Raw genomic sequence first — 24879 nt, 5'->3', positions numbered from 1 at the left:
TTGGCGTTGGCCAGTCCATTAAGGATGGCCTCTTTAATAAACTTTTCTAAGATCTTCCCCGGGATAGAAGTCAGGCTGATGGGCCTATAGTTAGCTGGATCCACTTTCCTCCCTTGTCCACATCCTTTCTGTAGTGGGGGACAAAAATGTACACAGTGCCCCAGATGTGTCTTCACCAGTGCAGAGTAGAGGGAAATAATCACTTCCCTCAATCTGCTGGCAATACTCTGACTAAATGAGCCCAGTTTACTGTTAGCCTTCTTGGCAACAAGTGGACACTGTTAACTCATATCCAGCTTATTGTCCATTTTAACCCCCAGGTCCTTTTCTGCAGAGCTACTGCTTAGCCAGCTGGTCCTAAACCTTTAGCGCGGCATGTGATTGTTACATCCTAAGTATAGGACTTTACACTTGTCCTTCTTGAACCTCATGAAATTTCTTTTGGCTCAATCCTCCAATTCGTCTAGATCACTCTGAATCTTAGCTCTACCTTCCATCACATCTACTACTCCCCCCAACTTGGTGTCATCTGCTTGGGGGAGTAGTAGATACTTTAGTTTCATTTATCTAGAAATATGACCAGCATATACTTAATCTCATCTGGTAAAATGTGCATTGTCTTTACATTAAATTATCATTTTAGATGTCTACGTTTGATCTCAATAACACCTCAGTTAACTTCACTGTTGTGCTGTATGGGCTAGTATTGGTCATTGCTTCACTGAGTATACAACCCTGAGTACATAGCTTGTATAGAGAGGTCTGTGGCCACCTTCACTCTGCCTCTAATTTTGTAACAGATCACCAGATGTGGCTTTATTATTGTGGCTCTCTGCAAATCAGTCTAGGACATATGTTAGGAGGAAGGAAAAATATCTACGTAGTATCCTCAGAGTATTTCACCACAGAAATTCTTCTGTTGGCCAGCCATTTTAAAGTTCAAAGTTAGGCTTGACTGGTGTAACCTGGTTGTACATGGTTGTGTACTCCCTTCTCCAGTTGAAGAAATATGCTAGCTGGGCAGGTGTGCTGTTTAGGAACAACTGCTGGCAGCATGCAGTTTCCTTTTTCCCCTATAGAGATCCAGCTAACACTCTATAACTTAACTATATACATTTATGAATATTATAATATAAATAAGAAAAAGATTAAAAGACTATTTCATATATATATATACAATAAGGATTATAGGCAATATTTACACAGTTCTATACCTCTCTCAGGATACAGTTAACTATTATACTAAAATTTTAAGCTAGTTTCAACAAGTGTTTTATAACCTTAAACTCTATCAAAATTTAAATCTACTTAGATATTAAATATAAATCTACAAATATATATATACTCTATCAAATACGTATCCTCAAAATATCAGATTAAATATTTCAATATAACCCAATAATTTTAGACTTTATCAACTTACACTTATAAAACATTAAATTTAAACCACACAATACCCAGTACCCACTCACAAAATATAAGGCGCAACACCTTTGAATATAATTGGCTCTTCTAAGAACCCCAAAGCCCATGCTATTCTGGAGCCTTGGCTGCTTTCCTGTGGCTGTGGGGGGTGGGAGAGGAGGGGGAATCTCCCCCAGTGACCTTCAGGCTTTCCCCAGCCCAGCCAAAATATCCTTTAACCCAAAATAATACTTCAAACTTGGGGAGTCCTGTACTTCTGGGCTTCCCCTTCAGTGTTTGCCTTCCCCCTCCCCTGTGGGAACTCACAACTCCGGGGAGTCAGGTGGATGGCCCTCGTCTCTCTCCCAGAGAGTTGCTGCCTCTCCTGCTGAGTCTCCAGCTGTCTCTGGATCCCTCTGGGCCCGCTGGCTGGCTGTGGCCCTGTGCACTGTGGTATGCACTGAGGGCTTTACTCTTCTGCTTGGGGTTGGGGCCCTGAGCCACCTTGCAGGGTTCCAGGGTCTCGGTTTTGACCAAGGTCCTCCATGTGAGGCTTCAGCTTTAGATGCCTAGCCTCGTGCCAGAGGTGTGGTAGTCCCCAGCCCCCCCATGCAGCTCCCAGAGCCTGGGTCCACTCCTGGATCCTCCATGCAGTGTCACCTACACTGAGTTTTCCTGGCCTTATGCCAGGGATTGGAGACCCAAGCTGCCTCATACAGCTCCAGGGCCTCTATCACACTTAGACCGCACCATGCATCATCCATGCACCGAGATCCTGGCTTCATGCCAGTGGATGTGGACCTGATCCACCTTGTATGGCTCCCAGGGTCCCTACTCCATGCACCAATTGTTCACCGTGCCCCTGGCCACATGCCAGGGGTGCAGACCTGAGCTGCCTCATACGGTTCCCAAAGTCTGACCCTGGGCACCGAACTGTGCACTGCCATCATGCTTGTTAGATGCGTGGCTGCGGACTGCACCACTCACTGCTTCCATCTGGTGAGGAGGTCTTCAGGCTTTTCAGTGCTACTACTTCCCCCCCCGGGCAGCTCTCCCCAGCTCCTCTTAATCCCACTCTCTTCCTCATCCCGTGACACAGTGTATCCGTGTGCCAGGCACACTGTTCTTTTATACCTTTTGGAGGCTCCACCCCCAGATTGCAAGAGGACCAATCAGGGTGAAGAGAAGTATAGTCCTTACCCAGGTCCAGGCTCTTTGCCTTGCCATGAGCAGGGGTGGGACAGCCTTTCCTCCACCACCACCCGATTGGTGGGAATGTCCCACCAATGGCTTGAAGCCCTTTCAAGCTGGCAAGCCGGGCTGCTACCGGCATGCCCATGACACTAGTAAGCCTCAAAAAATTATTGTATGTTGATATATAAATGCTATACAAACAGAGGAGGAGGCATATGTTCCATTGGTGGAAGAGGCCAGGCCAGGCATCCCAAGGTTTGGAGGACTGAGAACATTGCCAGCAAGAGGAAGTGATGGGTGGTGGTGATGACTGGACTCCCTTTTGCAGGTAATGGAGTCATTCATCTGCTGGCCTGACTTGCTATCTCAGGAGTTCTGCTGCTTGCCCAAAGCCCAGATTTGAGATGTCACAGAAGGATTACCAGGACTCATCTAGCCCTCTCACTGCTATTCCCTGCTGCTCACCCACATGGGCACCAATGATACTGCCAGGGTAGACTCTGAGAAGATCAAAAGTGACTACAGCGCTCTGGGTGTAAGGGTGAAGGGGATGGGGGCTCACATATTGTTCTCCTTGACCCCTCTAGTCAAGGGGAAGGGCCCAGGCAGGATCAGAGTCATGGAGATCAATCCATGACTGTGCAGATGGTGTCACCAGCAGAGCTTTGGCTTCTTTGACCATGGGATGTTGTTCCAAGAAGAAGGATTGCTAGGAAGAAATAGGATTCACCTGATGAAAAGAGGGAAGAACATCCCTGTAAAAAGGCTTATTCAACTAGAGAGAAAGGCTTTAAACTAAGTTTGCTGGGGGATGGAAACCAAAGCCTTGAGGTAAGAGGGGATGCAGGTGACTTGGAGGAAGCACAAGCAGGAGGGAACAGGGTTGGCCTTTTCATTCATCCTGAGAAAGTATGCCAATTGGCTAGTTACCTCAGGTGTCTGTTTATGAATGCACAGAGCCTAGGAAACAAGCAGGAAGAATTGGAAGTTCTTGAACAGTCACAGAACTAAGATGTGATTGGTGGGAGAGACTTGGTGAGATAGCTAGTGTGACTGAAGCACTGTCATGGATGGGTACAAAGTGTTCAGGAAGGACAGGGAAGGGAGAAGAAGAGGAGGAGTTGTGCTTTATGTAAAAGATATACGACTGCTCACAGCTCCAGTATGAAACTGGAGATAGGCATTTTGAAAGTCTCTGGGTTAGGGTCAGAAGGGATAAAGCAACAAAGGTGATGTTGTGATGGGGGTCTTCTATAGACCACCAGACCAGGAGAATAAAGTGGATGAGGCTTTCTTCAAACAGCTAGTGGAAGTTTCCCAATCACAGGCCCTGGTTCTCATGGGGAACTTCAATCACCTGATATCTGCTGGGAGGGCAATACAGCAGTGCACAGGCAATCCAGGAAGTTTTTGGAGAGTGTTGGGAACTACTTCCTGGAGCAAATATTGGAGAGGCCAACTAGAGGCCATGCTCTTCTTGACCTGCTGCTCAGAAACAGGGAAGAATTGGTAGGAGATGTTGTAATGGATGGCAATTTGGGCAGCAGTAACCATGAGATGATTGTGTGACCATGAGATGACCCTTTGGGAGGCCAGTATGAGAGGAAAGGAGTCCAGGATTAATGGCTGTACTTTGAAGGAAACTTACTGGGCATTGCCATCCAAATGTGCGGGAAGATTAGCGAATTGGCTAGCAAATATGGCAGAAGACCAGATTAGTTTAGCAGGGAACTCTTTAGTGAGCTAAAATACAAAAAGGAAGCTTACAAGAAGTTGAAACTTGGACAAATAACTAGGGAAGAGTATAAGAGTACTGTTTGGGCATGCAAGGATGAAATCAGGAAATCCATAGCACAATTGGAGTTGCAGCTAGCAAGCAATGTGAAGGGTAAGAAGAAGGGTTTCTACAAATATGTCAGTAACAAGAGGGAGGTCAGGGAAAGTGTGGGTCGCTACTGAATGGGGGAGGCAACCTACTGACAGATGATGTAGAAAAGGCTGAAGTGTTCAATGCCTTTTTCACCTAAGTCTTCACAAGCAAGGTCAGTTCCCAGACTACTGTACCTGGCAGCACAGTTTGGGAAGGAGGTGAGAAGCCTACATTGGTGAAAGAACAGGTTAGGGACTATTTAGAAAAGCTGGATGTGTACAAATCCATGGGGCCGGACATGTTGCATCCAAGGGTGCTGAATGAGTTGGCTGATGTGATTGCAGACCCACTTTCCATTATCTTTGATAACCTATGGCAATTGGGAGAGGTCCCAGAAGATTGTAAAATGACAAATATAATGTCCATCTTTAAGAAAGGGAAGAAGGAGGATCCAGGGAACTAGAGACTGGTCCCCCTCAACTGGTCCCTGGAAAAATCATCAAGTAGGTCCTCAAGGAATCCATTTCTAAGCACGTGCAGAAGAAGAAGGTGATTAAGAACAGTCAGCATGGATTCACCAAGGGCAAGTCATGCCTGACCAACCTGATTGCCTTCTATGATGAGATGACTGGCTCTGTGGATGTGGCAGGATGAGCGGATATGATATGCCTTGTTAAAGCCAAGGTATGATCTCCCACAACATTCTTGTAAGTAAACTAAGGAAGTAGGGGTTGGATGAATGGACTGTAAGATGGATAGAAAACTGGCTGGATCATCAGGCTCAATGGCTCGATGTCTAGTTGGCAGGTAGTATCAAGTAGAGTACCCCAGACTCAGAAGTCAGTCTTGTGGATAGTTTGGTTCAATCAATATGTTCAGCAGTGACTTGGAGGATGGGATGAAGCGCACCCTCAGCAAGTTTGCAGACAACACCAAGACCAGGAGAGTAGTTGGTACACTGAAGAGTAGGGCTAGGATTCAGAGAGACCTTGACAAATTGGAGGATTGGACCAAAAGAAATCTAATGAGGTTCACTAAGGAAAAGTGAAAAGTCCTGAACTTAGGATGGAACAGTCCCATGCACCAGTACAGGCTGGGGACTGACTGGCTAAGTAGTAGCTCTGCAGAAAGGGACCTAGGGGTTAAAGTGGACAATAAGCTGAATATGAGCCAACAGTGAGCCTTTGTTGCCAAGAAGGCTAACGGCATACTGGGCTGAATTAGTAGAAGCATTGCCAGCAGATCAAGAGAAGTGATTTTCCCCCTCTATTCGGCACTGGTTAGGCCACATCTGGTTTCTAGTTTTGGGGGCCCCCACTACAGAAAGGATGTGAACAAATTGGACGAAGTCCAGCAGAGGGCAAAAAAATGGTTAGGGCGCTGGGGCACATGACTTCTGACAGACTGAGGGAACTGGGCTTATTTAGTCTGAAGAAAAGAAGAATGGATCTAATAGCAGCCTTCAACTACCTGAAGGGTGGTTGTGAAGAATTATAGAAAATGAGGGTTGGAAGGGATCTCAGGAAGTCATCTAATCCTGCTCTCCCCAACACAAAACGTAAGGTGTTTGTTGTGGGAGACTCCCTCCTGAGGGGGACTGAGGGGGCAATCTGCCGCCCCGACCCCTTAGCCCGGGAAGTCTGCTGCTTCCCGGGGGCCCACATCCGGGATATTGTAGAGAGGATCCCAAAGCTCCTCCAGCCCACAGACCACTATCCCATGCTCCTTATTCATGTGGGCACCAATGACACAGCTCGGAGCGCTCCCAGCCGGGTCATGAGGCACTACAGGGATTTGGGAGTGGGGCTAAAGGGTCTGGGGGCACAAGTGGTGTTCTCATCGATCCTCCCAGTGTCAGGCTATGGGCTGAGGAGGGAGAGGAGGATCCATGTGGTCAACCAAAGACTGCAGCTCTGGTGTCATCGGGAAGGCTTTGGCTTCCATGACCACAGCCCGCTCTTTGGCAAGAGAGGCAGTGAGCTGCTGGGAAAAGATGGCCTCCACCTCTCTCCCCTAGGGAGGAGGCTCTTCTCAGCCAGACTGGCTGACCTGCTCCACCAGGCTTTAAACTAAGCCCGCTGGGGGACGGGGGGACTACCACCACTGCTGGCCCGCTGAGCTATCCTTGCAAAGCTAGCGGGTCAAGGCACTTAAGGGAGCCCACCCCTGCCCCAGCCCTGGTAAAATCTGTGGGCAAGGAAGGAGCCCCCCAGGGGACACTTGCCTGCCTGTACACAAATGCCAGGAGCTTGGGGAATAAGCAGGAGGAGCTCATCCTCCTGCTCAATGCAAATAATTATGATGTCATAGGGATAACGGAGACCTGGTAGGACTCCACCCATGACTGGACCACGGGTATAGAGGGTTATACCCTGTACAGGAGGGATCGTGTAGATAAAAGGGGCAGGGCTGTAGCTCTCTATGTTAAGGAAAGCTACACGTCCCTGCAAGCCGATATTGGCGACCAGGGTGGACAACTGGAGACCCTCTGGGTTAAAATCCAACTTTCATCAGTCCCATGGGACGCCCATGCCCGCTACGGGACAGGGAAGTCCGGGAGAGGGTGATCCCCTGCCCTCCATTAATGCTGATCTCGTGAAGGAACATCTTGAGAAGCTGGATACCTTCAAGTCAGCCGGCCCTGACAATCTACACCCTAGGGTACTCAAGGAGCTGGCGAGCATCATAGCCCAGCCTCTAGCATGGATCTTTGAAAACTCTTGGCGCTCTAGTGTAGTGCCCGAAGACTGGAAGAAGGCCAATGTGGTGCCTATCTTCAAGAAAGGGAGGAAAGTGGATCCAGCTAACTATAGGCCCATCAGCCTGACTTCTATCCCGGGGAAGATCTTAGAAAAGTTTATTAAAGAGGCCATCCTTAATGGACTGGCCGACACCAACTTCTTAAGGGATAGCCAGCACGGGTTTGTTGCGGATAGGTCTTGCTTGACCAATCTCATTTCCTTCTACGACCAGGTGACCTATCACCTGGACAAGGGAGAAGAGATTGATGTCATATATCTTGACTTCAAAAAAGCCTTTGATCTGGTATCCCATGATCACCTCTTGGAGAAACTGGCCAATTGTCGCCTTGGGTCCACCACGATCCACTGGCTGGAAAATTGGCTCCGTGGTCGGACCCAGAGGGTAATTGATGGAAGTCACTCATCGTGGTGTCCTGTGACCAGTGGGGTCCCCCAAGGCTCTGTCCTTGGACCCATATTGTTCAACATTTTCATTAATGATGTGGACATTGGAGTCAGAAGCGGACTGGCCAAGTTCGCCGATGCCACCAAACTTTGGGGCAAAGCATCCACACCAGAAGACAGGCGGGTGATCCAGGATGACCTTGACAGGCTCAGCAAGTGGGCAGACAAGAATCTGATGGTGTTCAACGCCGATAAATGCAAGGTTCTCCACCTTGGAAAGAAAAACCCACAGCATCCTTATAGGCTCGGCAGTGCTATGGTGGCTAGCACTATGGAAGAAAGAGACTTGGGGGTCATCATTGACCACAAGATGAACATGAGCCTGCAATGCGATGCTGTGGCTAGTAAAGCGACCAAAACGCTGGCTTGCATCCATAGATGCTTCTCAAGCAAATCCCAGGACGGCATTCTACCCCTTATACTCAGCCTTGGTGAGGCCGCAGCTGGAGTACTGCGTCCAATTTTGGGCTCCACAATTCAAAAAGGATGTGGAGAAGCTTGAGAGTCCAGAGAAGAGCCACGCACATGATCAGAGGTCAGGGAAGCAGACCCTATGATGACAGGCTGAGAGCCCTGGGGCTCTTTAGCCTGGAAAAGCACAGGCTCAGGGGTGATCTGATGGCCACCTATAAGTTTATCAGGGGTGACCACCAGTATCTGGGGGAACGTTTGTTCACCAGAGCGCCCCAAGGGATAACGACTAGGTCGAACGGTCATAAACTACTACAAGACCGTTTCAGGCTGGACATAAAGACGAATTTCTTTACTGTCCGAGCCCCCAAGGTCTGGAACAGCCTGCCACTGGAGGTGGTTCAAGCGCCTACGTTGAACACCTTCAAGAAAAAATTGGATGCTTATTTTGCTGGGATCCTATGACCCCAGCTGACTTCCTGCCCTTTGGGCAGGGGGCTGGACTAGATGATCTTCCGAGGTCCCTTCCAGCCCTAATGTCTATGAAATCTGTGAAATCTATGAAAACCCCTGCTAAAAGCAGGACCAACCCCCAAAATAGATCATCTCAGCCAAGGTTTTGTCTACCTGGGTCTTCAAAACCTCCAAGGATGGTGGACATTCCACATCCTCTCTGGGTAACCTGTTTCAGTGTTTTACTACCCACCTCGTAAGACTGTTCTTCGTTATATCTGACTTAAACTTCCCTTGCTGAAACTTGAGCCTATTGCTCCTTGTTCTGTCATCTGCCACAACTGAAAACAGTCTAGCTCCTTCTTCTTTGGAACCATCCTTCAGGTAGTTAAAGGCTGCTATCAAAATCCCTCTCAGTCTCCTCTTCTGCAGAGAAGACGATGGAGCTAGACTGTTCTTAGTGGTGGCAGATGATAGAACAACAAGCAATGATCTCAAGTTGCAGAAGGGGAAGTTTTGGTTAGATATTAGGAAAAGCTCTCTCACAAGGAGGGTAGTAAAGCACTGCAACAAGCTACCCAGAAAAATGGTGGAGTCTCCCTCCTTGGAGGTTTTTAAAACCTGGCTAGACAAAGCCTTGGCTGGTATGATATATGCGGTCCTGCTTTGAGTAGGGTACTGGACTAGATGACCTCCTGAGGTCCCTTCCAACCTTAATTTTCTAGATTCTGTGGTTCATATTCATGCAGAGATGTAACAAAGTAGCTGGACTCCTTGGGTAGCTGCGATGCATAAAGGCAGCGGCAACTTCTGGTTGTCACCATGACACTGGCACAATTGAATGGCAGCAGCAGCACCTGCTATTTTCCCATCCCCTCTCCCAGGTCAGTGCCTGGGGCAACTACCCTGCTCACCCAACTTTACTGAGCCTGTGTGCATGCTATTTTGCAAGCCTCACCTGGAGCACTGTGTCCAGTTTTGGGCCCCACACTTTAAGGAGGACATTTGGAAAGAATTCTGTGCAAGGGAAAAAATGATCAGGAGCCTCGGAGACCAGGCAGACTAGGAAAGGCTGAAATAATAGGGTTATTTAGCCTGGAAAAGAGAAGACTTGAGCAGGAATTTATAAGTCTTCAAATGCCTGAAGGTTGATTAGAGAAAGGATGGAGATGGATGGGCTTTTTTATGTATCCGTAGGGGACAGGACTAGGATCAATGGCATCAAGCTACAGCAGGCAAAATTTAGGTTGGAGATTAAGAAGAACTTTCTGGCAATGAGAGTGGTCAGGCACTGGAACAGGCTACGTAGAGAAGGTGTGGATTCTCCATCCTTGGAAACTTTTAAAAGCAGGTTAGACAGGCACCCAGCTGGGATGATTTGGTCTGGGATGATCCTGTCTTGAGCAAGGGGCTGGATTAGATTACTTTATTAGATCCCTTCCAGCCCTACTTTCCTATGATCCTATGAGAAGAAAAGGTACTTCCTTTAGGTGAAGTAGGTTATCATTGATAAGAAATGGAAGGTGAGACCCTAAATTCAGGTTATCATTTTACATAGTTATGAAAGCAAAATAAAAAACAGAACTTTTTATCAAAATAAGAACATTCCCTAATACTGTTAATGAAGTCCTAAAAACGTATTACCACAAATTTTATATTATACGATAAGAACATTTCTGTGGTAGTTTGTGTAAGGCTTTAATGGATGTATTAATCACAACTTCAGAGTTTGGCTGCAGTTTTTAAATCAGTCCTAAAATGGAATTTGCTTCCTTCAATTTATAAGGAAAACAAAATGTTTTTCCTAAGCTCCAGAACTCTCATCATTCCTGAAAGCATGTAAAAAGAATTCTCATTGACGATGCTCTCTGATTCCACTGAATATTTAAAAAGTTAATTAAAAACGAAGTTTTTTCTCTCTCTTTTCATGAGAGTGAGTTTGCTCTTGATCTTCTCATTTGTATTTTGGTATCAATGGAATTAGTCATCCTGAAGCCCACGCCAGCACAGATTTGTGTTTGAATCAGCTTTCTGGTTATGGCAAGCTTTGAATTTTCCTCAAGCTTTGGTCACTGCTAGTCTTAGTCTCTAATTAACCCAAGTAGTTTTGGAAACAACCAGAGGAAGGAAAAATGTTATCCTCTTAATCAGGGGTGCTTAACCTCCAGCTCACGGGTCACATATGGCCCAAAGGGCAATCGCATCCGGCCCATGGGCTTACCATGAGTCATGGAATTTGCAGTGGGGAAGCAGTGGCAAAGGCAACCCTGCGGTTTGGCACCAGGCCATGTCCCCTCCCTATAGCAGTGGCAGTGGCAACCCTGTGGTTTGGCACTGGGCCACGTCCCCTCCCTATAGCAGTTGGATCAGGGCTGGACCAACCCTTCTCTCTTCACCAGCCCTGGGCCAAGTCTTCTTCCCCTGTGTGGCTGGATTGGGGCTGAATTGCTCCTGACCCCTCTGCACAGCTAGATGGGGCCTGTTGCACCCACCCCAGGCACCAGATTGGGTCCACTAGCTGCATCCAGCCTGTGGATAGACCAGTCACTGCCCATCTGGCCTACCAGCCAAATAAGGTTGAACACTACTACTCTAAACCAAAAAAAAAGCCCACCTACAAGCTACTGAATGGAATCCCCTTACCTGGATTAACTTCTGTGAATTCTTTGTTCCTGTGAGTTTACTGCATGCTTGCTTGTCTATCTCTATATTGCCCCGCTTTCCTCACTTCCCCTTGTATTTTATGTTCTAATTTCTCTCTCCTTACACTCTGTTTTCTGTACGTCCTTTCACAGTGTCTGATAAAGTGAGCTCCAGCTCACAAAATCTTATGCTATGTATATATCTACTTTGGTTAGTCTATCAGGTGCAAATGTAACCTGCCTTCTATTGAGTGGAAGCCAGGAGTATCCCATGAAAATTTATCCTTCCATTCTCTATTTCATTTGGAATGTAAAACTAACCTGGTACCCTTGTGTTACATCAGCTAAAAGTGGTGTTAGCAGAGCTTCCTCTCGTGCGTGGATGACCTCTACCTGATTCAAGAAGTCTATGGGCCAACGAGAGGCAAAGCGCTGCACGACCTAGTACTGGCTACTGGGGATGACCTAGTCGGCGAACTAGTGATAGATGGGAAGCTGGGTGACAGCGACCACGAGCTGATCACCTTCATCATCCGCCGAAAAGCTGGCAAGTCAGTCAGCAACACGGAAGTCCTTGACTTCAGGAAAGCCGACTTTGACAAGCTCAGGAGGCTTGTCAGTGAGGCCCTAAGGGACTGTGACCACAGGGAGAGGGGAGTTCAAGAAGAGTGGTTGCTCCTTAAGGGAGCGATCCTCAATGCACAAACTAAGTCTATTCCATCTCGGAGGAAAGGCAGCAAGAGGGCACAGCAGCTTCCCTGGCTCTCCAGGGACCTAGCAGACCTCCTGAGGCTAAAAAGAAAGGCCTACAAAGGATGGAGAATGGGAGTTACCTCCAAGGAGGATTATTCTGTACTGGTCCGGTCCTGTAGGGAGCAGACCAGGAAAGCCAAGGCTGCAACTGAACTCCAGCTAGCTTTGAGCATCAAGGACAATAAAAAGTCCTTTCTCAGATATGTGGGGAGCCGGAGGAAAAGCAGGGGCAACATTGGACCCCTGCTGAACCAGATGGGGCAACTGACAACTGACGCCCAGGAAAAAACCAACCTATTAAATAGGTACTTTGCGTCGGTCTTTCATCAGCCCCATGGGACGCCCATGCCTGCTACAGGGCCGGGAAGTCTGGGTGAGGGTGATCCCCTGCCCTCCATTAATGCTGACTTTCTGAAGGAACATCTTGAGAAGCTGGATACCTTCAAGTCAGCCGGCCCTGACAATCTTCACCCCAGGGTACTCAAGGAGCTGGCGAGCATCATAGCCCAGCCTCTAGCGCGGATCTTTGAAAACTCTTGGCGCTCTGGTGTAGTGCCTGAAGACTGGAAGAGGGCCAATGTAGTGCCTATCTTCAAGAAAGGGAGGAAAGTGGATCCGGCTAACTATAGGCCCATCAGCCTGACTTCTATCCCGGGGAAGATCTTAGAAAAGTTTATTAAAGAGGCCATCCTTAATGGACTGGCCGACATCAACATCTTAAGGGATAGCCAGCACAGGTTTGTTGCGGGTAGGTCTTGCTTGACCAATCTCATTTCCTTCTATGACCAGGTGACCTATCACCTGGACAAGGGAGAAGAGATTGATGTCATATATCTTGACTTCAAAAAAGCCTTCGATCTGGTGTCCCATGATCACCTCTTGGAGAAACTGGCCAATTGTCGCCTTGGGTCCTCCACGATCCACTGGCTGGAAAATTGGCTCCGTGGTCAGACCCAGAGGGTAGTAATTGATGGAAGTCACTCATCGTGGTGTCCTGTGACCAGTGGGGTCCCCCAAGGTTCTGTCCTTGGACGCATACTGTTCAACATCTTCATTAATGATGTGGACACTGGAGTCAGAAGTGGGCTGGCCAAGTTCGCTGATGACACCAAACTTTGGGGCAAAGCATCCACACCAGAAGACAGGCGGGTGATCCAGGCTGACCTGGACAGGCTCAGCAAGAGGGTGGACGAGAATCTGATGGTGTTCAACGCCGATAAATGCAAGGTTCTCCACCTTGGGAAGAAAAACCCACAGCATCCTTATAGGCTCGGCAGTGCTATGCTGGCTAGTACTATGGAAGACAGAGACTTGGGGGTCATCATTGACCACAAGATGAACATGAGCCTGCAATGCGATGCTGTGGCTAGTAAAGCGACCAAAACACTGGCTTGCATCCATAGATGCTTCTCAAGCAAATCCCAGGATGTCATTCTCCCCTTGTACTTGGCCTTAGTGAGGCCGCAGCTGGAGTACTGCGTCCAGTTTTGGGCTCCACAATTCAAGAAGGATGTGGAGAGGCTTGAGACTGTCCATAGAAGAGCCACACGCATGATCAAAGGTCAGGGAAGCAGACCCTACGATGACAGGCTGAGAGCCATGGGGCTCTTTAGCCTGGAAAAGCACAGGCTCAGGGGTGATCTGATGGCCACCTATGTTTATCAGGGGTGACCACCAGTATCTGGGGGAACATTTGTTCACCAGAGCGCCCCAAGGGATGACGAGGTCGAATGGTCACAAACTACTACAAGATCGTTTCAGGCTGGACTTAAGGAAGAATTTCTTTACTGTCCGAGCCCCCAAGGTCTGGAACAGCCTGCCACCGGAGGTGGTTCAAGCGCCTTCATTGAACACCTTCAAGATGAAACTGGATGCTTATTTTGCTGGGATCCTATGACCCCAGCTGACTTCCTGCCCTTTGGGCAGGGGGCTGGACTCGATGATCTTCCGAGGTCCCTTCCAGCCCTAATGTCTATGAAATCTATGAAGCTATATGATGTGCTAGCTAAGGCTTAAGCCTCTTTCATGACTCATTTATAGAGACATTTCACATTATAGAGATATCAACACCTGCTACAACAAAACCATCAGAATTTAAGGATCTTATACATGTCTATCATAGAATGTGATATATCTTATCCAACGCACCAGATGTCTTCATAGAAATTATGTTGGTGAAACTAAACAACTATACTCTGGGATGAACTCTCACAGAAAAATGATAACGCACAGAAACATCCAGTTACCTGTGGATCTCAGAACAACCACTCCATTGCTGACCTCACAGTCCTTGTACTCAAGGAAAATCTACAAAACACCTTCAGAAGATGAGCCTGGGAACACACGTTCATAACAGCATGAGCTAAACATAGACAATGACTTCACAATTTAAATAGCAGTTCTTCCAACTTCTGTGGACTCCATAGGTAATAATGCCCCTTTTCCTTTTGAATGGTTTTGCTGTTTTACATAATTAGGGGTGCATCTACATGCTTTACTGTACAGTAGAGCTAATACTGCACAGTAAGAATCCATGTCTACATGTGTAGATACTTACTGCACAGTTATTGGATCTAACTGTGAATAAATTTGCTACCTGCAAATGTAAGTAGCACATTTACTTGAGATTACTTACTGTGCAGTAGTGCACATGTAGACTCCTGAATAGGAGCAAAGGTGCTCCCAGTCAGCCAGGCAGCAAGGGGCAAGAGATTGCTCCCTGTCTCGCAGGAGCTGCCTGCTGCCAGGGTGGGCCCTGCCACTGGAATCCAGGTGCGGACAATGCCCCACTGCCCTGGCAGCACAGAGCTCCCAGCCCCTACTCTGTGATCGTGGGCCGGGGCTGGGAGATTCTTATCTCCCAGTCCCAGCTCTGCCTTAACTTGTAGCCTGAGCCCTGAGGTCATGGGACCTGGGTTGGGAAATTAGCTCCCAGCCTTGTGCCCCATGATTGTGGGGCCAGGGCTGGGAGAAAAGAATCTTCCAGCACCAGCCCTGTGACCACAGTTGGTGCTGGGAGATAAAGATGAGAGAGACTTATCTCTCAACCCTGGCCCTGCCATCATGGAATAGGGGCTGGGAGCTCCCTGCTGCCAGGGCATGGGGACATTGTCCCAGGCCAGGCTCCAGTGACAGAGCCCGCCCCGGGCAGCAGGCAGCTTCTGAGGATAAGGAGACAGCTATGTCCTGGGGGATGTCTAGAGCTCCCCCTGACCATTTCAGGGGCTCATTGCAGGGGTGTAGGGAGTGAGAGCAGTCTGCTGCTAGGAGCAGCAAATCTGCTTCCATGTCTCTGCACGTGTAGACACATGCCCAGGAGAGTTTAGTCCCAGATTATTTGCACATGTAGAAGTGCCATAGTTTATCTGTTTGACAGCACTTCTTTTGTTTTGACGATACTTCTCTTTGCTCTTAGTTTACAGCCTTCATGTATCCTTCTAAGTGTCTGTTTTTATTTACATATGAAGTTAGTCACAGGCCACAGCTTTAGCTGAGGCTGTACCTACTTCTCTTCCAGACCTGAGGAAGGGCATTTTACGCCCAAAAATTTATCTAGCATCTCTCCTAATTACAGTTGACCCAATAGACGATATCACCAAAAAAACTTGGTTCTTGCATATTCTCTGGACTATCTATCACAGCTACAACACTTCAACCTGACTACCATATCTGTGGGTGCGTCTATATGTGTTCCCAACTATGCAGTTGTAATTGTGCAGTCATTTTGGACTTGCTTTAGCAAGACATCCATGTAGATATCCATGTAGACTTGCTTTAGCAAGTACTAAATGACTGTGCAGTAACCGCCGGTATTGTGTAGTCCCGGCACTGCCCGGGTCATATCTGACCCTACTGCGCAGTAGCAGCAAGCTACAGTAGCAGTGGTGTCACAGTTCATACCTGCCAACACTACATCTCCATGGCTCATTGCTATGGTGACATAGCATCTCATGTAGATATGCCCTGTATGTCCTTTTTTAGAAGGAAACTCCGGAGGGCGCTACTTTATTTGTCAACTGCTAATTTCTGAAGATTGTTCAACTAGAAGCAAGGGAAGTAAAGAAATTTAAAAAGAGAGAAAACTGGATTTGCTGTTAGGATGTGTTTAGTCTAATGGCTATAGCCACTCAGTAATGGCTTTCCAGGGTAGCTGACTATTCAAAGACATTTGTTCAATCTTCAATAGAGGTTCAAGAACTTACTGACCATGGTATCAGCCCTTAATTCCTAAGCCAATAGGAGCAGGGAGCACTCAGCACTTCTTGGATAGATTCAATGCTTTGGAGGGTTTCACCATTTTCATTTTTTGGCAGTATCCATTAGTTATGGATGATTCAAAAAGCTGCACAGAGAATCACTGAATATCGATTATTGTTGACTAACTGCATGGGTCCTTAATGTAGCCTAAGAGGTACTGACCCCATGTCTAGGTTAACGTTAGTTTGCAAGTACAGCAGAACCCAAATGATCTGTATGCAGGTGGCTCATAAACAGGTTATATTGCCAAATTAAGGACGAGTCATTCCGCTGATTGTTGCAGCTTTTATTTCAAATTGTGTCATTCTGCCGATGAACTGGAACTGTTTTTGGACCTTCACAGTTGTTTGCTACAGCTCTGACTGCCTCTGGCTATTTCACAAACACTCATTTTCATCGGGGAGTTCAGTTAGGAACCTAACTTGCAAAGTATTTAGGTTCTATCATATAAGCTGTTTCTATGTTTTCATTTCTTGAACAAATGAATTCTAACTTTCCATGCTAGAGCTCCAACGACTCATTGCCAAATGCTAAATCCAAGCATAAGCACATTCTTAATAACCGTATACAGGATGGTATAGTGAGGGATGGTTATGTGCCTAGACACTTTAGTGGTGGCCACATAATTAATGCTTTGTTGCATAACATGATAAATTCATTGGTGGAACAGATTTTTGTTTTTAAGTCAAATTTATGGTGTGAGAGCAGTTGATGATTGTCACTGCAGTATAATGGTAATATATTTCCACAGGGCGGATGATTAGAATTTTTTTTTAAAAGGTTTGGCCAAAATTTCATATATGTACCCAAACTCAGACTTTTCCATCTGTGCTTGGACACCTACTTTAAACTGACATTAATGTTTCCAAAGACACTGGGAACCTCAATCTCTCTTTGCTCTTAAAGGTTTTTTTCTATTCAAGGGTTTAGGTTGTAGCCGTGTTAGTCTAAGGACATAGGCAGACAAGGTTCCTTGGGTGAATTTGATATCTTTTATTAGACCAACCCAAATAGTTGGAGAATAGTTATTAAGCAAGCTTTCGGGTTCAAAAACCCTTCATCAGGCTAAGGAAGTTTCAGCAGTTGGTGTGTGCTCTTCCTGGATGGTTTTTCTATTCAACACATTTTAAAAAATTCCAATGATTTATCTAAGTGCACGAATACAGTTTTAGAAGTTTAACTTTACTGTGCAAAGCTTTTTCTTTTAACTTGAGAGAGATGCTACATATTTACAACATAACTTGCAGGACATGAATGCATCCATGTTTAGAGATAGCTGATAGTTTGCAAATGTTTGGCACATCTGCATTCAACATCTCTTGCTAGAAAATGTCCATGTTTGTGTCACTCTGAGTCACCTTAGAAATGTCTAAGACATTTAACCTTCAACCATTCCCATGGGATAATTTCATACTCCAGACGCATATTTTGTGCAGGAGCTAAAGTTAATTAATTCTAAAAAATTTTTGTTTTAGGACATTGTCACTAGCACTGCAGTGCACAATATCCCCAAAGAACAACCAGCTTACATGAATGGTTTACTCTCTGTGAATGAAAAACTTCCCAGGGTAACATGTTACCCCAGGCGTGAATGTGTTTTTTCTATACTGAGTAACAGCTTTCCCCAAGCCCATGTTAATGATAATGCAATTTCTGTATAAATTAATTGTTATTTCTGTATAAATGAATTGTTATAATGCAGTACTTCTATAAATGCAATTTTAGTGCAATTTCTGTATAAATGACAGGCCTAGATCTGTTTGGCCACTTTGGGTGGATGCATCTGAAAGGTCAGCATTCATTCACACTTCATTCATGTCCACTTCAGATATCTATGGTAACTAATGGATGGCAATCCTCCACTCCGCTTTTGCAGAAGATGTGGTAATCCCTTTTGCTAACTACTTTGTTTGCAAGGTCACCAAAACACCTCTGCCCTTTGCCAAAAAAACCCAACCCTTTTGTCACACCCAAATCCACCTCTCCTCTCTTTTCTCATGACAAAACTCTGCCTCACCTGCCCCTTTCATAACATACAAGATAATTTGCCCTGCATTTGTTGAAAGTGAGGACAAGGAGCAAGGGGACAACAGAGAAGAAATAGAACAACATCATACTGCAATACAGTGTACACTATGGAGTCCCCTTCAATGGTAAGGGCTTGACACCTCCATGCCCCTTTTACCTGCTCTTAATAAGCCCCTGCATGTGTGGTTTCCAAACAGCATCCACCCCCATTTGGCTTGCCTGCAAAGGGTGAATGCTGGTCTCTGGCTTCTGTGCCCAAGAGGAGAGGGTGCTACCTGCACTGCCATAGGCCAGGGTGGAATTGATTTTGTGACAGCATAGGTGGACAGGCTTGTCTTTGCTTGTTATTTATATGCATTCAGCAGTAATCATTTTTTTTCTTTTTTTCTGCAGTTCAGGATGAGAAGGCAGAACATATTCGTGCTGAAGCCTGTCTTGCACAGATAACCGGGGATGAAACAGAGCTGAAAGCCTACATTGGCCTCCTACTGCTGAGTGGTCTATACCACGGTGGTCATGAGGCACTGGAGGAGTTGTGGAAGCAACGTACCAGGCATCCTTGCTTCTGTGCCACCATGAGTTTAAAATGATTCTGTCAAATCACCAACTACCTGAGATTTGACACAAAAGTGACATGTGAGGAAAGGAGAGCTGTGGACAAGCTTGCTGCCTTCAGAGAAATTGGGACGCAATTTGTAGAGCAGCTCAGGAAATGGTATATTCTAGGAATACACCTGATGGTTGATGAGCAGCTCATTGCTTTCAGGGGTTGCTGTCCCCTCAGACAGTATATGCCCAGCAAGCCTGCCAAATATGGCTTGAAAATTTGGTGGTGCTGTGATGCAGCAACATCATTTCTCCTGTCTGGAGACATCTACCTGGGCAAGCAACTAAAAGCTCCACATCAAGGTAATCTTGGTACCCAGGTCATTGAAAAACTGGTTCATTCCTGGTACAAGATGGGAAGGAATACTGTGGGTGACAATTTCTTCACAATTACTGACCTCACAGAAAAACTGCTACAGTAGGACTTGACCTATGTGGGTACGACTTAGAAAAACAAAGGTGATATCCCAAAAGAAATGCAAGAAAATTGAAGAAGGGAAACTTTTTCATCCATTTTTGCTTTTGATGGGGAACTCACCCTAGTTTCCTATATTCCAAAGAAATCCAAAGTCGTGCTGTTGCTGTTAGGCATGCACATGACCTGTCAGTAGGTGGAGAGCAAAGAAAGCCAGACATCATTTATGACTACAATAAAAACAAGGGTGGGGTGGATAATCTTGACCACTTAGTCCATAAAACCACCTTCAGATTGAAAATCAACAGGTGGCCAATGACACTATTTTTCAATATACTGGATGTGGCAGCCTCATCATTTGGCAAGGCCAGAACACAAACTGGAAGCAAAGATCACATTTAAAAAGAGGGTGCTTTTTTTTTTTTTTTGCAGGAGCTTGGAAAACAGTTGATTGACAGACAAATAGAATGAAGAATGATGGATGCACATAATCTGTCTAAGTCTGTCAAATCTCGTCTGACTGCCTTAAATAACAAATTGCCACAACGCACCTCAGTAGAACCTGCTGCAAGCATGAGTGGATGTTGTACTTTTCGTCCAAGGATAGATGACTGCAAAACCTGGAAACGATGCAAAGATAGTAAGCAATTTGCTTGTGTGCACCACAGTACATCACTGCTGCTTTGTGAGGAATGCAACATTTAGTTAAAACAGTTAGGAAATGTTTTAGAAGTAATTGTTAGTTTGAAAACAGTGTGAACTGCAGACTTAGCAAATTTTTTATTCATGTTTTGAAACTCTAAAAAAAGTGTAAACTCTGTTCGTATCTCCATAATTCTCAACTTTACGGCCATTTCCCCTATCCAAACTTTTTTTTTTTTTTTTTTTAACAGAACAGGGAAATATGTCTTTGCCTCATTACTCATCACTTGATTTGAAAGATGAAGTTTGTAAATCTGATGTGCTATCTATTTGCTCTGAATTACCAAGTTCAGTATGAGGCTCAAGGAGAATTCTTGCTTCTTAAAGTAGGAACACTTGACTTTGTTCATCATCTTTGTTCATTTCCAGACTCAAGGAAATTGTATATAGTATAAGTCAAATCACACGATTTTGAGAAATGTGGGCAGCCAATAATATCACACAAATATCACAAGCTTTTCTATTTTAAAGGCACTGCTTAAATTGATTTAAATTAATTGGCTAGTTCCAGCTGGGACAGGGCAGCTTAGCTGTTTGTATCTCATCAAGGCTTGTTACTTTGTTTTCAGAAGTCTTCCAGATTCAGTCAAGCCCATTTTCTATGAACTATAGAGTGGCTCTCAGGCACCCTCTGAAAATTAGCATCTGTTACAGTTTACCTGAGATGCACCTTATGTCATAAAGTAACTAGTTATGTAGGGCAAGAAGAAGCCATATTTCTTCATTTCTCCAGAGAAGCTGCTAGAGAAACCGTCTAAAATGGCACATGTCAAAAGAATATTGCTATTAACTGAAACTAGGAAGTCCTCCTTAGTCTCAGGTACAAAAACAGAATCTTTTTGGCTGCAGAACAAGCAAAGCAACAATGGCTGAGCTAACCCTGTATGGACGTGGGGGAGGGAGGGCAGTAGTGAGTGGAGAATTTAGGGGCTGAATGTTTTTGAACTACAGGTATATTCTTCTTTTGTGTAATGATGAGAGGTTTATTACTGACTGCAGGGGCAGCCTTGAGAGGCCTGATGATTTCCTCCGGCCTCCAGCATGTTGCAGAGCCATGGATTTGACAGCCTGTGGACAAGAATTCCCTAAAAATTAAATTATTGCTGTCCACTGCTTTCCCATAGTAAAATAGTTTTAGTGTACTGTCATGTAGATGTTACCTTGCCTGTGGGGCTCCCTGCAAAGCTGCAACCCAACTCCAGATCCCTGGAGGTGCCCACAGCCTGGAACTGCCCGCCCTCCTGGAGCAAGGGAGGCTCCCCTCACACAAAGGCTCATAGTGCCCCTGGATCTTTGATTAGACACCACACAATTTACAACTATGTACACCTTATTTACAAAGGGTTAAAGAAAGGAAATTAATTAATACACAACTGTTAAACTGTCAGAACTTGTTCACACCCTGAGTCGATAGCGTTGTACATGGCATTAGGAAGAACTTCTTCACAGTTCGAGTGGCCAAGGTCTGGAACGGGCTCCCAAGGGAGGTGGTGCTCTCCTCTACCCTGGGGGTCTTCAAGAGGAGGTTAGAAGAGCATCTAGCTGGGGTCATCTAGACCCAGCACTCTTTCCTGCCTATGCAGGGGGTCGGACTCGATGATCTATTGTGGTCCCTTCCGACCCTAACATCTATGAATCTATGAATCTATGATGATGGCTTCAGATGATGTGTAGATGGGTAGCCTGGACCAAATGCCTGGGAAGGCAGAGCTGCTTCTGTGGCCCTCCTGCAGGAAGTGCGGGCAGGTCCTTGCTGTGAGGGTCTCACAAGGTGTGTCCCAGAGGTTGCTGTGCTGCAGGCAGGTGCTCCTTCACTGAAATTCCTGTAAAATAGGTTACCCTGCCCAGACCCTCATCCCCTAACACACCAGGAGCAGGGTCTAGCAATCTCCCCTGCCAACACCCCCACTTGCCAGACAGTCAACGTTCACCCCCTCCCTCAGGTCTTAACTCTCTCAGGGGCTCTACCCTATGTGAGGGGGGCTCACATCTCCTAGCTCTGCCTCCCACCAAGAGCTTAGGGCGAGCTGGATCAATCTCTCTCCAGTCCCCACTCCTGCCATTGCACCTCACGTCACACAGGGGTTGGAGAAGAGTCCTCCTCGCTGGGGGCTCTCCAGAAGGGCTAGGTGCTCCTCTGAGCAGCTGGGCAAGGCTCCCGGGGGAAAAGGAGCAAGAGAGGCACTGTGACTGGGCTTCCCAACCCTCCAGCTTGCTGCGCAGCCCTGGCTTTCCTCAGGCTCTCACAGCTCTGAGGAAGGGACACTGCGCCCAAGCTCTCCCTCAGCCTCTGAGCTTCTTTCACAGCTCTCCCTTTCCCCAAAATGCCTGCAAAGAGCAGGCTTCGTCTGCCCTTATCACATGATCTCTGGGGAGCCATTTCCCCCTTTCCAAACTGGCTAGCAGGCTGAATTCACCTTGGGACATTGTTCTCTCAGGTAAGGTGATTTTATTGCTCATTACATAGGAATTACCATACAATATGTACCTTTCTCCCAAAATCTGTCCTCCTTCTCTCAACTGAAGTGTGTTTTAAGCAGGGAAGATGTTTTCTTTGCTGAAAAAAGAGAATTCCTGGGGAAGCTGTGCATGCCACGCAGCTGCCAAGATAGCTGCCACTGTGTCCACACAGCAAAGGGAAAGGAGGGAGTCTTGTATTAAAACTCTCACCTATTGGCTGAGCATTGTAACTTGTACCCAAAGCAAAAAGTGAACTGCTGGTACTATATTGATGAGGCTTGGTGATGTGGAAAAAATACTTTATTTACAGGAACTTATGCAAAAAGCTATAGTCAAGCCTCAAATTACACAGTATTTTTTTGCACAGTTTCAGTTATGCACGGTCAGTTGTGACCCTTTATTTTTGTACACGGTATGGATTCACTTGTACACGGTGCAGCATGGTCAGGCAGCCAGAAGCACAGCCCGGCAGCTTGGAGAGCTGCATGCAGCTGGTAAGTCTGGAGAGGTGGAAGGGGAGGGGGGAAGAGAAGGGGCATGGATGGGGCAGATCAACGCCCCCATGATGAGGGAGAAGTGGGGCTGGGGCAGGGGCAGACGCTGCCCAGCCAGGGTGGGGTGGGCATGGGATGGAGCCGTGGCTCATTCGGGAGGTGCAGGGGGGGCAGCTCCCACTGCAGTGTGCACCCCAGGAGGACACAGGGGGGGCAGGGATATGCCCCCAGATCTGTGCAGGGTGGGGTGGGTGGGCTGCAGCTGTGGGCTGGACCCAGGGCTGTGCTGGGCTTTTCTCAGTGGAGGCTGGGCTTGGGGTGGGCAACGGCAGGGCTGGGAAAGGGCTATGGGAGGCGGGGGCTGCAGCCTCCCCAAATATCACTGTAGCCCCCTCCCAGCACCACCGCTGCCCACCCTGTACACAGCCCTGGCTCAGCCCCCATCTCCACCCACACACTAGGAAGAGCCAGGGTGGTGGCAGCACTGGAAGAGGACTACAGTGAAATTTGGGGCGATTGCAGGCCCTCCCCATAGGCCCCTCCCAGTGCTGCCATCACCTGCTCCAAGCCCAGGTCACATTGAGAAAAGCCCAGCACAGCATTTGCTCCAGCCTGCTGCTGCAGTCTGCCTGCTCGGCCCAGTGCAGATCCAGGGGCACATGCCACCTCCCCATGCCCTCCTGGGGTTCACTGGGCAGCATCTGCCCCTGCCCCATTCCTCCCTCACCACAGGTGGCATTAATCTGCACCCCCCTTGCCCCTTCCCTCCCCCCTCCCCTTCTACCACAATGGACTACCCAGCTGCACACAGCTCTCCGAGTTGCCAGGCTCTGCTCGCTGCCTGTGTGCTGTGCTGCATGCATGCATGGGCATTTATCGGCCAAATTATTGGCCATATGTGGAACCTAAGCCCTTGTTTCCCACTGTATTCTTTTACACAATTTCTATTTGCATGGTGTTTTTTCAAGAACATAACAACTGTGTAAATTGAGGTCCGACTGTACTTAATGATAAATGGCTAAGTCTTACTACTACCCTTTGTAAAGGTCTGGGGCCTAATCATGTGTGAGTTAGTGTCCAGGAAGTGTGGCAGGAAACCATCTGCCACACCAGGAAGTTCCTGATACTACACTTCTTGGATACTCTGTGTTCCCATGAGGACTTACTCTATGTCACAAAGTCAGCTGTGAGTCTGGAAAAAAATCTTTTTTCTTATGTTCTGCCTTCCCAACATGAGACACATATTTTACATATTTGCATTGTGTGCAAGAAAATACGGTATCATATGTTTTGCACTGCACTTTTTTTAGGGATCTAGACCAAGATGCACAAAGGTATTTAAACTCCCATTGATTTCAGTGGGTATCAGGCACTTAAATACTCTTCTCCCTTTGCAATATTAATTCAGCAAGTCCAAGCCCTGAGAGAACTAGATAGATAGTGTTGTCAGTTTTAATATTCACCTAAATAATGATGGACAGCAGGAAGTGCCCTCTATTTGCACCTCAGTACATTAGCTTGATGTCTGAATATGTCTGAGAAGTATTTCTGCTTACAGATATTATTCTTCATAGCATATTCTTCTTCCTGGAGTGAAGTTTACATGGCAGATTTTGGGGCTGGTGAACAGCTTACTTATCCAGGTATTATCAAGGCTCTGGTTTATGCATTCTTTCAACGACAGACTCGTGCTTCTGGACAGAAAAATTTTGACACCCATGCAGTGTTGTCATGTGGCAGCATAGACACTGAACCCTATTAGCTTCAGTTCCAGCGTCACGGTCTCACTTTACTTTTTCTCCTTATAGATCATGTACTGTAACGATTTCAAACGGCATTCCTGGGTCTAATGTTGCTTAACATGTTTATTAATGATTTGGATGATAGAATAAATAACATTCTGATAAAGTTTGTAAAGGACAAGAAACTGAGAGAGAGACAACAATTTGGGATAGAACTGAGAAGGATCTTGAAACAGTGGAAA

Source organism: Alligator mississippiensis, chromosome 1 (assembly GCF_030867095.1).
Source record: "Alligator mississippiensis isolate rAllMis1 chromosome 1, rAllMis1, whole genome shotgun sequence".
In the NCBI taxonomy this organism is placed as follows: Eukaryota; Metazoa; Chordata; order Crocodylia; family Alligatoridae; genus Alligator; species Alligator mississippiensis.
The sequence above is the reverse complement of the archived record's forward strand: the minus strand, read 5'-3'. Positions refer to the sequence as shown.